The sequence below is a fragment of the Schistocerca americana genome, chromosome 8 (genome assembly GCF_021461395.2).
Source record: "Schistocerca americana isolate TAMUIC-IGC-003095 chromosome 8, iqSchAmer2.1, whole genome shotgun sequence".
NCBI classification, from domain to species: Eukaryota; Metazoa; Arthropoda; class Insecta; order Orthoptera; family Acrididae; genus Schistocerca; species Schistocerca americana.
The window spans coordinates 30,091,973-30,105,191 of record NC_060126.1 but is presented as its reverse complement, the minus strand read 5'-3'; the positions used below and the strand labels follow the sequence as shown (position 1 = coordinate 30,105,191).

The following is a 13,219-nucleotide window of genomic DNA, read 5'->3' as shown; positions in this document are numbered from 1 at the left end:
ATTGATCAATGCACCACGCCTTCCTTGTCGAAACGAAATCTTGCACCCTTACATCTCTTCCAGATACGAAAGATTCAGCAGCAAGTTGTACAAGAAATTTGTGTGCAAGTTGCATACTAAAACCGAGAGTACGTTCCATACACAAGATGCCACTGGGACCGTGACTCTGGACAAAGGAAGGTTAGCATTACAGATGGGGCACAAAATAGGAATCCAGCCGCGTCCTTTTCCAATCAACCATCCCAGGATTTGCCCTAAGCGATTTAGGTGAAGTATGCTAAAACCTATGCCTGGATAGCCTGACTGGGATTCAAACCACTGTTGGTCCAATCAACCACGCCCGGGTTTGACCCAAGCAATTTAGGGGAACTACGGTAAAACCTATGCCTGGATGGCCTGACAGCGATTTGAACCACCCTCTCTCCAGTGCGTTACCACTTCGCTACAACTCAGTATGCAGGGATGACCCAGTGGATAACATCGGTAGTCCCATTAGGATTTACGCGGATGATGCCGGTTTGTACAGAGAAGTCGCAACGCTGGAAAAAGAAATGCAGGACGACCTGCAGTGGATCGATCGGCATTTGATCCCCACTCAACACTAACAAATTCAAGTACTGCGGGCAGACAGGCAGAAAGACGCCATTGTACGATCACACGACTGCAGAACAATGAGAACAATGTCTGGAGGCAATCATACCTACTAAATATCTGGGTACAAAATATTTGATCAAGAGAACATCCTCAACCGTGTGTTGCTGTCCATGCAGACGCTGTGGTCCCTGGTCCTACACTCCCATGCTTTTGTTTGACGTGGGTGTGATTCCCCCTTCAGTCCCCCCCATGATTGACTGACCCGACCGCCACACATTTATGTTTCAATAATTATCTGTTGGAACCTGAAGATGAAGCTTCATGCTTCGAAATCGGTCGTGGAAAAAACTAAGGATGCGCTTGGTAACTTGAGCGGATTTTTATTCTACAAATATCTCAGACTATGTGTACGTAGCGATTTAAAGTGGAACCAGCGCAAAAAACTGACCGCAGTTAAGCCAGATTCCACATAGATTCATTGAAAGGAATTTTAGGCCGACAATGAAGGAAGTAGCTTACAAATCCCCCGTTTAACCAATAATTCAACATTTTTTTGTCAGCGTACCAGGTAGCCAGCCTCCGTAGCTGAGTGGTCGGTGCAGAGGAATGCCATGCGAGGGGCCGAGGTTCGATTACTTGCCGGGTCAGATATTTTCTCAGGTCGGCGGGGACCGGGTGTTGTCTTCATCATCATTTCATCTCCATTATCAGGCAAGGCGTGGAAGTGGCGTAAACTTTAATGAGTTGCACCAGGCAGTTCCGCGCAGGTGTGGGCCTGGCTCAAAGCGTCATCATCATAATCGCGGTCACAGAAGGTCCAAAGAAGAGCACAGCATTAACCACAGGTCCATTTAGCAAGCGCGAAAGCGTCATGAAGACGCTGACAACTCCAGTGCCAGAGCTACGAGAGAGGCGTTCTACACCTCAGAAGGGAACCTCCCCATCGCACCCCCCTCAGATTTAGTTATAAATTGACACAGTGGATAGGCCTTGAAAAACTGAACACAGATCAATCAAGAAAACACGAAGAAGTTCTGTGGAACTATGAAAAAATAAGCAAAATATACAAATTGAGTCGCCCTAGTGTAAGATATGCAACATCAATGAGAATGTAAGCTGAGGAGCGCCGTGGTCCCGTGGTTACAGTGAGCAACTGCGGAACGAGAGGTCCTTGGTTCGAGTCCTCCCTCGAGTAAAAATTTTACTTACTTTATTTTCGCAAAGTTACGATCTGACCATTCATTGACGTCTCTGTTCACTGTAATAAGTTTAGTGTCTGTGTTTTGCGACCGCACCGCAAAACCGTGCGATTAGTAGACGAAAGGACGTGCCTCTCCAATAGGAACCGAAAATATTTGATCGCGAATTCATAGGTCAACCGATTCCTCCACAGGAAAACACGTCTGAAATATTCTATAAGACACTGGTGACGGCATGTGCGTCATATTACAGGAATATGTTGTCGACCCACCTAACTTGCACACTTGGCGAATGGGTAAAAAGATTCTTCTACCTTGTCCGATTTAGGTTTTCTTGTGGATGTGATAATCACTCCCAAAAAACTGATGAAAACATAACGGACTGACAGATAATAATTTTCTGAAAATAAAAAATTAAACTTTTCACTCGAGAGAAGATTTGAACCAAGGACCTCTCGATTCGCAGCTGTTCACGCTAACCACGGGACCACGGCGCTCGTAAGCTGATACCCTCCTTGATGTTGCTTACCTTGCGCATGGACTACTCAGTTTGTATATTTTGCTTATTTTTTTCATAGTTCCACACAACTTCTTCCTGTTTTCTCGATTGATCTGTGTTCAGTTTTTCATGGCCTATCCCTGTGCCAACTTATAACTAAATCTGAGGGGGGTGCGTTGGGAGGTTCCCTTGTCAGTGTGATTTATCATCAAAATTCGTCGAGAGTACTTTCCTAAACGAGCAGAGTAATATATTGCTTCCTCCTACGCATGTCTCCCGAAAATACCGTGAGAGATTCGAGTTCACACGGCAGCTTAGCAGTATTCTTCTGTCCCTCGCGACTGGAACAGGATACTAGGGTGGGGGTACACGAGGTACCCTCTGCCGCGCTCAAAAAGGTCGATTGCGAAATTCAGATGCAAGCTTCGGCTTTGCGAAGCCGGTGTTCTCTGGGAAGCGACACGAAGCAAAAGAGGCAATCGTCTATCGTGGTTACTGAGGGAAAACAAGTGTGTCACCGTCTCTTCTGTTATACTATAAAAACAAATGGTAGGTGGGTGCAGGGGGAACGTGACATTCCGATGCGTTCAGTAAGCCGTGTGCCGCATAAGGCCACACGCGCTCTGTGTACAGATGAGGCAACACGGCGAGCGCGGAGACACGACCGACGGTGGTAGCTTCAGTGTTCAAAACGTAAATCATTGGGCCATTCTGGGCGAACAATGCGCGCTGCCACACATTTAGCGCCGCGCCTAAATAATGCGCACAGAAGCAAATGAGCCGTTTAATGACGCAGATAAGCGGAGCAACCACTGACAAGGGGGAGGACGTGGCTGTTCCTCTAATGAGTCAGCCAGCGATAAGGGCCAGCGTTTAGCGACACGGCTAACTACTTAACGAGGCACGCCTGGAGCCAGATGGCTCAGGCAAAAGCGCAGCTAGCACTGCGCCACGTGGCTTCATTTCACCTTTCCTTCCCACGACAATACGTCGTCTTCCAAACCCGTTCGCTGAACACCACTGAATGGGAGGGTGAGGTGGGGGGGGGGGGGGGCGCGCTCGTGTGTGCGCGCGCGCGCTCGTGTGTGTGTGTGTGTGTGTGTGTGTGTGTGTGTGTGTGTTTGTGTTCTTTAGCGTAAGTTAGATTAAGTAGTGTGTAAGCCTAGGGACCGATGACCTCACCAGTTTGGTCCCATAGAACTTACCTCAAATTTCCAAAAATTAGTTATTTGATTGCACATCACAGTTATACACTTTTTTCGATGTAGCACTATCTATATTCAGCAACGACCTGTACTTTCACATCCACGTGAGAGAATCCTAGAGGAAGAAGAGAATGAAGAGGAGCAGGAGGAGGAGAAATGTGACTACAAAGATGATTTAGTTCCAATCAGGAAACGCCCCAAGACAGAAAAACCTGTTCCACTGCAACAGCTAAGATGTTGTATTGCATGCATCTTCCTGAGACTGTTAGTAAGATCAAGAAAATCCGTCTCAGATATAAGTTGCCAGGATTTAGGGGTTTCACATTTGTACAGTGCACCGAATACAAAACTACTTGTTTCCAAAACGTAACGAGGAAAATAACTTTCACATGACGTGTGTGCCAAGAAACATACCTCGATGAAACCTGCATCATATACAAAAAGAATTACAACTGTAGCACATAAGGTAACACAGTTCAGTGTACTACGTTCAAAGATTCAGAGGCCAGTACGCCCACGCAACATTATTACTCCCACGCTGTAGCACCTGGACAATCAAGCACTGTTTTGAAGAGAACATTTCTTGTTAGCTACTTTACATACACAGTTGTAATAGTTTACTGGAATATCTGATTTTCTTTTATGATATGGAGGAGACTATGATATGGAGGAGACTACATAATATATGAACTTTAAATACTGACGAGTGAGTTAAAACCTATGCAAAGGAAGTATCCGTCAAATATTTTTTTTCCTTTTGTCTTTAATCCTTCTCTTATCTGTTTACTCCTAGCCTCTATCTCTAGGGACGTATGGTAGTGTGTGAGTTAATTACCTTCAGACAGCCATATCGCAGTGTACTGTCCATTTTTTAGGAGGTAATCAAAAATGTCTTTTTAATGGCCCATCATTTGGAAGTGTCTGTGAGTTTTGTTTCACGCTAAGAATTAGCCAGCTTTCACGCTCTCCATTTAAACGTCATTACGGCTATCACACGCAGATAGCTACTAAATTGCCGTAATTTTACACAGTCTGCTTGCTGTATTACGCACTCTAAATGTTTAAAACTCGCAGTCGCAGAATAAATAACCAAGCCAGCCACATCTAAATCGTAATATTTCGTGTCCCAATACTTGATTTGAATCGTTGGTTCTAACGCGTGTCACAGAAAACGAACGTCTTCCCAGAATAAAAATTGTTGAAAGAAATCCAGTTTTCATTTCCTTCGCCTTTTAATTTTAAGTTCAGTATGAACCCTGTCACACGTCACTGCGAAGTTCTTCTCGCTCGTAATCTAAGCACTGCGCCTATTACGTATGTCTGCCCGCAAAGCCAAATGATAGCTCTTGCGGCGTAACAGCTGATCGAGGGTCACCGCCCCGTAGGGCGCTGAAAACGCACCGGCGGACAACATTTTTGCACTATCGAAATATCTGCGCCGATGTGGCACGTGCAATGTGCGCCCAAAAGAATGTGACCAAACGTCGTGGCGTTCCGTTCACTGCACATACGGCTGAGATCCACCAAGGCTGGTTCAGTACAGAGCAGTACTGCAACCGATGACTTTCAGCACTGATGTGTTATAGTCTACGAATACAGTATGGTCTAGTCACAGCCTGGAGTCAGTCGGGCCGTACAAATGCTGCCAGAAGTAGCACTTTACCGACGTGAATGGCCGCTTGATGAATTTTATGACAGACGGAATAATGCTTGACTGCTGCTGTTCAATGTAGAGAGGGAAGTAAACGGAAACCTAAAAGCAAATGGCCGAATTCAAATGTGAACCACGCTATCTTTGGTTCTAATTCCAGTTACTCTACTGGCTAACTGCGTGAGAGTTTTGCCACAGAACATCGAGCATACAGAAGAACAAACACTTGAAAAAAGGTTGTCAAATACAAGGTGGTTATAATTAAACCTTCCCTTCTTGATGCGGACCCATAAAAAAAGTCATCTTTGGATGATGAAACTCTGTGGATACATTTGAAAGGATACGTTATGGAGTAATAACGAATAAACCACTGAAACATTTTAATTTCCACATAGGAGGGTAATATTTGTTAATTTCGTACCATATTAACGTTCCAGATCACACAGAAGTCCACAGAACACCATGTGACAAAAACAGCTTCTGTTTTATATCAAACAAAACACGGAATCATTTACTCCACCCGATATCACTGATGCGAGCAGAACTCCATCAGAATGTAACATATTTACAATACAGCCAAGAAACCGTACCCAGAATCGATGTGGTGAAACCAGCTTCTGTTAACTAAGAAACAAAACCAAATATAGAAATCAGCCAATAAGAAAGTGACATGGATTGGCAAACTTGCAACGCTCCAAGTGGCCTGGCAGCGAACCCAGGTCATGTGAGCACAAGCCCCTGTATTAGTTTCACCCAGTGACACCGATGCTTCTGTTCAAAGTACCAGTACCGCCGCCTGCCGGTAAGTCTAGACACACTACTAACAAAACAAATTCTGCTGTGTTCAATCTGAGCATCATTCCTACAAAATTGGGTACCCGTAAGATAGAAATGTACGTATCTACACTGGCTGAAGTGGCAAAGTTTACTTATAACGCTCCTGTATATTCTGAAGAATTCAGCAAATGACAAAGTTTCCTCGGCGGCATCTAAGAATACTGCGCAGTTCCAATTTACCACATTCCTAATGAGTATCGCTAGATACGAGATTCCACACAGGCATGCTAAGAAACCGAATGGGAATGTGGTTTACAAAATTGCAGAACACGGTATTCCCTCCTACGCACTTTGCCGTTAGTGTATAATTGTTAAAGGGCGTAATTATGACACGGTAAGCTCAAAGTTCACACACTGATATTTCATTCCTCTGACACCCATAGCACTACTCCTGTAAGGTAACATGTGAACCTCCAGCTTTCTCATTCAGCGTACGTGTACTGTTCGATTACAATCATCATCATCATCATCATCATCATCATTTAAGACTGATTATGCCTTTCAGCGTTCAGTCTGGAGCATAGCCCCCTTATAAAATTCCTCCATGATCCCCCTATTCAGTGCTAACATTGGTGCCTCTTATGATGTTAAACCTGTTACTTCAAAATCATTCTTAACCGAATCCAGGTACCTTCTCCTTGGTCTGCCCCGACTCCTCCTACCCTCTACTGCTGAACCCATGAGTCTCTTGGGTAACCTTGCTTCTCCCATGCGTGTAACATGACCCCACCATCTAAGCCTGTACGCCCTGACTGCTACATCTATAGAGTTCATTCCCAGTTTTTCTTTGATTTCCTCATTGTAGACACCCTCCTGCCATTGTTCCCATCTACTAGTACCTGCAATCATCCTAGCTACTTTCATATCCGTAACCTCAACCTTGTTTATAAGGTAACCTGAATCCACCCAGCTTTCGCTCCCATACAACAAAGTTGGTCGGAAGATTGAACGGTGCACAGATAACTTAGTCTTGGTACTGACTTCCTTCTTGCAGAAGAGAGTAGATCGTAGCTGAGCGCTCACTGCCGTAGCTTTGCTACACCTCGCTTCCAGTTCTTTCACTATGTTGCCATCATGTGAGAATATGCATCCTAAGTACTTGAAACCGTCCACCTGTTCTAACTTTGTTCCTCCTATTTGGCACTCAATCCGTTTATATTTCTTTCCCACTGACATTACTTTCGTTTTGGAGACGCTAATCTTCATACCATAGTCCCTACATTTCTGATCTAGCTCTGAAATATTACTTTGCAAACTTTCAGTCGAATCTGCCGTCACAACTAAGTCATCCGCATATGCAAGACAGCTTATTTTGTGTTCACATATCTTAATCTCACCCAGCCAGTTTGTTTTCAACATATGATCCATAAATAATATGAACAACAGTGGAGAGAGGTTGCAGCCTTGTCTTACCCCCGAAACTACTCTGAACCATGGACTCAATTTACCATCAACTCTAACTGCTGCCTGACTATCCATGTAAAGACCTTTAATTGCTTGCAAAAGTTTGCCTCCTATTCCATAATCTCGTAGAACAGACAGTAACTTCCTCCTAGGAACCCGGTCATATGCCTTTTGTAGATCTATAAAGCATAGATATAATTCCCTGTTCCACTCATAACACTTCTCCATTATTTGCCGTAAGCTAAAGATCTGGTCCTGACAACCTCTAAGAGGCCTAAACTCACACTGATTTTCATCCAATTGGTCCTCAACTAATACTCGCACTTTCCTTTCAACAATACCTGAGAAGATTTTACCCACAACGCTGATTAAAGAGATACCTCTGTAGTTGTTACAATCTTTTCTGTTTCCATGTTTAAAGATTGGTGTGATTACTGCTTTTGCCCAGTCTGATTGAACCTGTCCCGACTCCCAGGCCATTTCAATTAACCTGTGTAGCCATTTAAGACCTGACATTCCACTGTATTTGATGAGTTCCGACTTAATTTCATCCACCCCAGCTGCTTTATTGCACTGCAATCTATTGACCATTTTCTCCACTTCCTCAAATGTGATCCTATTTCCATCACCATTCCTATCCCATTCTACCTCGAAATCTGAAACATTACTGATCGTATTTTCACCTACATTGAGCAACTCTTCAAAAATATTCCCTCCATCTGCCCAAGGCATCCACAGGATTCACCAGCAGTTTTCCTGACCTGTCCAAAATACTTGTCATTTCCTTCTTACCTCCCTTTCGAAGACTGCTAATTACACTCCAGAATGGTTTTCCAGCAGCTTGACCCATAGTCTCCAACCTGTTTCCAAAGTCTTCCCAAGATTTCTTCTTGGATGCTGCAATTATCTGTTTGGCTTTGTTTCTTTCTTCAACATAACTTTCTCTGTCTACCTGAGTTCTAGTATGTAGTCATTTTTGATACGCCTTCTTTTTCCTTTTACAGTCTGCCTTGACTGTGTCATTCCACCAAGCTGTTTGCTTCATCCTACTTTTACACACTACTGTTCAAAGACATTCTTTAGCCACTTCTAGTACTGTGTCCCTGTACCTTGTCCATTCCTTTTCCAATGACTGCAATTGACTACATTCAACTAACTGGTACCTTTCTGAGATCGCTGTTATGTACTTGTGCCTGATTTCCTTATCCTGAAGTTTCTCCACCCTTATCCTCCTACATATGGACCTGACCACCTGCACTTTCGGCCTCACAATCCCAATTTCACTGCATATTAAATAATGATCAGTGTCATCAAAGAATCCCCTGAATACACGTGTGTCCCTCACAGCCTTCCTGAATTCCTGATCTGTTATTATATAGTCAATGACAGATCTGGTTCCCCTGCCTTCCCAAGTATACCGGTGAATGTTCTTATGTTTAAATAAGGAGTTTGTGATTACTGAGCCCATACTGGCACAGAAATCCAAGAGTTGTTTCCCGTTCCTGTTGGCCTCCATATCCTCTCCAAATTTACCCATAACCTTTTCATACCCTTCTGTTCGATTTCCAATCCTGGCATTAAAATCACCCATGAGCAGAACACTGTCGTTGTCCTTTACTCTAACAACTACATCACTGAGTGCCTCATAAAAACTATCCATCTTATCTTGATCTGCCCCTTCACAATGCGAATATACTGACACAATCCTAATTTTCTTGTATAGACACTGTCAAGGCTATCCACATCAGTCGTTCGTTTACATACCTTATTGCAACTACACTGGGTTCCATTTCTTTCCTGATGTAAGGCCCTACACCCCATTGTGCTATTCCCGCTTTGACTCCTGACAGGTAGACCTTGTATTCTCCCACTTCCTCTTCTTTCTCACCCCTTACCCGAATGTCACTAACAGCTAAAACGTCCAGCCCCATCTTACTTGCAGCCTCTGCCAGCTCTACCTTCTTCCCAGAGTAGCTCCCATTGATGTTAATAGCTCCCCATCTCATTACCATTTGTTTGCCAAGTCGTATCTTAGGAGTCCCTGGTTTGTCTTTTAGAGGTCTAACTCCGTCACCTCCAAAGGTCCGAGGCATTTTGCTCTGATTGTTGCCAGCATCATATTTAAAGTACCAGGGAAGCAGGTTGATAGCCTTACTTGCCCTGAGTCCCACTGGGTTTTACCCCTGACGATTGAGGGACTAACCGGTGGATTTGGTAGTCTTTGCGGTATGAGCACAAAGGTGACCACGACTCAGAATATGTCCGAGATGCCCAGCCTTATTCCACAGTAACTGGTATCCCGACTGTCGGGACCACTTACTTTCGATTACACTATTGGAGACAAATCGTTGGAAACAGTAAATACGGTAAAATATCTAGGGCAACCATCCGGAGCGACCTGAGGTGGTATGGCCACATAAAACAAATATCATGAGAAGCAGATGCTAGACTGACATTCACAGGGAGAATCTTAAGGGAAACTAATTCACCCATGCTCATGCCAACTAAGAGCACTGCATTTCGTCACGAGATCCCTTACTCGGTGCGAGAACGTTATGGAAATGCTCAACAAACCCAGGTGACGTAAGCTACGAGACACGCGTTTTGCGTGACGAGAGATTTACTGTTGAAATTCCGAGTGCGTACAGCTGTCGGACAACATGTTGGCATCTCGGTGAATGACCACGATGAGAAAATCAGATTAGAGCTCATACGGATCTTCACCGACAATGATTCGTAACGTGCGCCACTCGTGAATGGAACTGAAAAAGGGAGGAAAGATAATGGTATGAGGAGTACCCTCCACCACACACCGTCAAGTGGCACGTGGAGTGCACACGTAAACTGACAGATCACGAAAATTTGTGTCACATATCGAGAAATTTGTTTAAACGGCATCTGCGCTGTTAGGAATCACTTTCGTAGCGTTAAGTGGACGCGACGTGCAGTTGTTCGTTGAAATTACAAGACGTTTATTCCAAGGATTCCGCCACTGCGAGAAGCCAAAGCGAATTAAGTTCCCGAGGAATTTCTTAGGGTACGTAACGCTACTTATTTCTCCGTTAATGAGTTTAAACATGGTCTCAAGTGTCACGGAGACCTCAGGAAAGACAGTTTTGACAGTTGGAAAGACGATTGATGGCCACTGCTTCCTTAGGTTCGTAGAGTGTAATCGCGATAAGATTAATTGAGCGTTCGATAGCCAGCCATAACTACGCCCGATAGTGTTTCCTTATACCATCGTCTCAGACAGGATGTGTGTGTGTGTGGGGGGGGGGGGGGGGGGGAGAGAGGGAGAGGGAGAGACTGCTGGTGTAGAGCTCTTCCATTACTCACAGTGACGAATGTGCAACTGTTACAAATATTAGTTTTCCTTGGTTTTTCTTTTCCTGGTGATTTAACCCAATGTGACTGATTCCTATTCCCAAACCTGAAAATTGCCACGGTAGCAAAAACAAATGAGCAATTGTTCGCCATCATACAAGATTATCTTTCATAACGAAACAAACAAGATTGATAGGCTGAAAAAGTGAGTCCACAGAGAATCGGAATTACGTGCATGAATTTTTCGTAGTACCAGGCTACACAGCTTATACCAAAGGCAGATGTAGCTTCCTGAATCTTAATCTATACTTCGCGAAAAAAAAAAAAGAATAAAACGATTGGTGGTGAACTCTAACTGCCTTCAACTCCCTTCGCGAGATATATGCGATAGGAGCCAGTGTATTGGTTGACTCTTCTAGGAACGTACGCGCTCTGAAGTTTAACACCGAGCCACGCGGTGACACAACGCCCGTTGCCCCGTCTGCCACTTGAATTGGATGAGCATACCAGTGACGCTTTCGACTGCTAATTGAAGCTCTGATGAAATGCGCTGCTGACTCTTCCAACGAATACAAATTTGCCATCTGCCTTACCTGTTATCAGTTTTGTGTGCCCGTTCCACTTTGAATCGCTCACCACCCATACTCTTCGCTTTTTAATTGACGTGACTGCTTCCTCGATTGTTCTGCAATCTTGTAATCATAAAATCTTCCCATCATCTTCCACCAAATGGGAATGTACTAAAAACCTGACTCGTAATCGCGACAGAATTTTCTTTTCTTCCTTTTTTAAGAAAGAACAATCATGAAGTATTCTCATAGTACGCAGTGTCGTGAAAAATACTTATTCTGCGTTTATTTAGCAACAGTTTCATAACATCTCAAACTAACTCATGAAGAACCAGATACTGGACAACAGAACTGAGCATTCACCAACTTCATACGAACATAACTACCGCTACCATAAAATTCACAGGTGGGAAGGACGCGTGTAGCAGCTGTCAGCCTAGACACTGCACTGACCCCCAGAACAATGTGGCGTCCCTGACCCAGTGGATTTAGCCGCAGGGTCGTGTCGTCCAACCGGCGTCCCAGATCGAGTTGGCGACGGGCTGACGTGGCTGTCCGTGACGTCACACGAGCGTTATCGCCTGCACCCGTTACCTCTGGGGGCGTCGCAGTGCGTGAATCAACCGAAAGGAAAATCACACCAGTGTCTCCGGTTGTCGCTAAGACACACAGGACTGTGTACATCTGTAGAAATCTGTTCCCAATGTGTTAAATCAGTTTCAAACAAGGAAACAGATCAGCAATCACTTGAGTCCACCTCCTTGCACCAATTATATTACCTGGTACTTGGCACGTCTTTCACCTGGGTAACTCTGCCGCCCCCACACACACCCTCACAGTCAGTCAAAACACGAGGCGCAGAACAAGGATGAAAAAGAGTAGATAAATGATATGCAATACTGTGGTAAGGAACAAAATGGTTTTCTAGATTGCGTTTATGTAAGTGAGCCCATTGTGTTCCTCAGAAGGTGCGTAGATGACAGGTTTTATCATTTGTAAGGCTGTATGTAGCTACTGAATAATTACAATTTTACACAAAATTTAAAACGCACTTTAAAACAGTGAATACAGAATACTGTTTACGAAAGGATCGAAAGACCAATTTTCCTTGTCTTTAACAGTACAATGGTAAAAAGTAAATGAAAGCATTGTGCATCCACAGTAAATAAAACTGAAAACATAAATGTGCGAAGAAGTGAAAGGTACACAGAAAGAATAATGCAGTGACTATCAATAACTTTAGCACTAAATCTTCCAATCCAACAGAAGATTTAAAAAACGGTCGCAGCTCGTCTTTACAATTATCTCCCACTTTGACAATTGACTCGGGGGCCAATTATGAAAATGTAAGCGCATCTGTATAAAATGCATTATCGCCAACCATGTTTCCAGAGCGCTTGACGCTTTAAGCCATAATAACTGGCCTTCAACCAACAGCGTCTCCCGGTCTATTTCTGAACGCTCCCTCCTGGTAGCTACGCTCCAGACAAGCCACCAGACACCCCCTCTCCCTCCCCCCACCCCCCACTCACACTCTCTCTCTCTCTCTCTCTCTCTCTCTCTCTCTCTCTCTCTCTCTCTCTCTCTCACACACACACACACACACAGCTAGGCCACGCGTCGTGGAGAAGTGATGTGCTGCCTTAACGCAAGCAACAAGACGAAGGCAACAGGTGCGAAAACACACGTGATAATGGCGCGCAAGCGGTTTGTATATCTGATGTTAGAGTACAGTACCAGTGCGCGAAACTGTGAGGTCTATAAAAATTGAAGGTCGTCACAGTATTTCAACCATTTAACTCACTATCACTTTCTATCCGCCTACGCCAGATTCCTGTGTTTACACTTTTCTACTCGCGTCTGTGCATTTCTCCGTTCCACGCTATAACCTAAACAGCCCGTTAAAGAGCCGTGCCGTAACATCATTCATCGCTTTC

At 44.3% G+C, this 13,219-nt stretch overlaps 1 protein-coding gene across 1 annotated transcript in view; it reads right to left on the bottom strand.

The window, feature by feature from the left end:
• LOC124625755 (choline/ethanolamine kinase) overlaps window positions 1–13,219 on the bottom strand; it is a 184,723-nt gene that overhangs the window by 170,859 nt on the left and 645 nt on the right. The gene's annotated exons all lie outside the window — the stretch shown is intronic.